Here is a 1,235-nt window from a genome sequence, read left to right as displayed (position 1 = left end):
AGAAATCCCAATGAAAAGGCCGCCATCATGGAAGCACCTGCGGAGTCGGGACTTTAATATCCACTGCTGAACAGTCCTTGGGTATCTTTCCATTTACGGCAGAGTTGTGTGAGCCTGGTGTTTCCTATTAAAGCATTATTCTTTATCTGGTTTCAAAAGTAGTCTTCAAGTGTCCTTTTTCCTGGAGCCATTTTCCCCTCCAAAGAAAACCTGGCACCCAAAGCAGCTCCCAGGACTAAATTAATTATCAAAGCATATTAATGCCATGTGTGTAGCAATGAAATTAATTTATTCAACACAACCAAGAGGAAGTCACCAGCTATGACCCGTGAGTGCAGCATTTTGTGTGACAGCATTTATAATCCTTACAGATTTTAACTCTCCTCCCCACCCTAAGCAAAAATTGTCATAAATATCATCTGTCATACAGTATAGATTGATGAATTAAGTGCACCTTTCAGATGCCGCTTATGTTCAGAGTCTAAACATTTTACTCTCACCACTGTGTGTTCCGGGGTATTTATCCCTCCATGGAATATAAGGATCTCCATTCTTTTAGAGATGACCTCTGTCTTCGGGGTGTGGAAATAATTGTCTAGAGTCTGTGCTGGAGCAAATACAAAGTTCTTGAAAGTGCTTCCAACTTTCACAGGTTAAATTTCCCAAGACACATTATAAGCTCAATACAAAGGAAATCTGTCTGAGCCATGTGTCAAGATCTGTACATATCTCAGGTCCCCAAGTGGCCCAGTCTGAGAATAATATGGTATTCAAAGAACAGCCCAGCATCAGGAGTGAAATAACTCTGGTCTTTACTCAGTCTCTCAAAGGCTATTAACAGAGATCAAATCCATTATTCATGGCAGTCCCTATGAAACTCCTCTTTCTACCCAGTTCCTTTAAATCGCCTGGAGAACTCACAGCTAGCTAAAATTCTTCTCTCAACTGTTCCCCAAAACTCTCCCCAAAAGAAGACATTTAACATATATCTGACAGATAACTTGTATCCAAACTATATAAGGCATGCCTACAAAACAAGAAAAAGGCAAAAGTTCCAATAAAACCATGGGTAACATGCTGGAAGAGACACTTTGCAAAAAAAGGAGGTCGAGATGACCACTCGGTATGTAAAAAGCACACAGCTTCATGAAACATCAGTGATATGCAAATCAAAACCACAATTAAACACCACCACACACACATACCTGCTTATTATTGTTATGTGCTGTCCAGTC

The sequence above is a fragment of the Orycteropus afer genome, unplaced genomic scaffold, assembly GCF_000298275.1.
Source record: "Orycteropus afer afer isolate SDZICR_OR568_19922 unplaced genomic scaffold, OryAfe1.0 scaffold00038, whole genome shotgun sequence".
Classification (NCBI taxonomy): domain Eukaryota; kingdom Metazoa; phylum Chordata; class Mammalia; order Tubulidentata; family Orycteropodidae; genus Orycteropus; species Orycteropus afer.
This window is presented reverse-complemented; position numbering follows the sequence as displayed.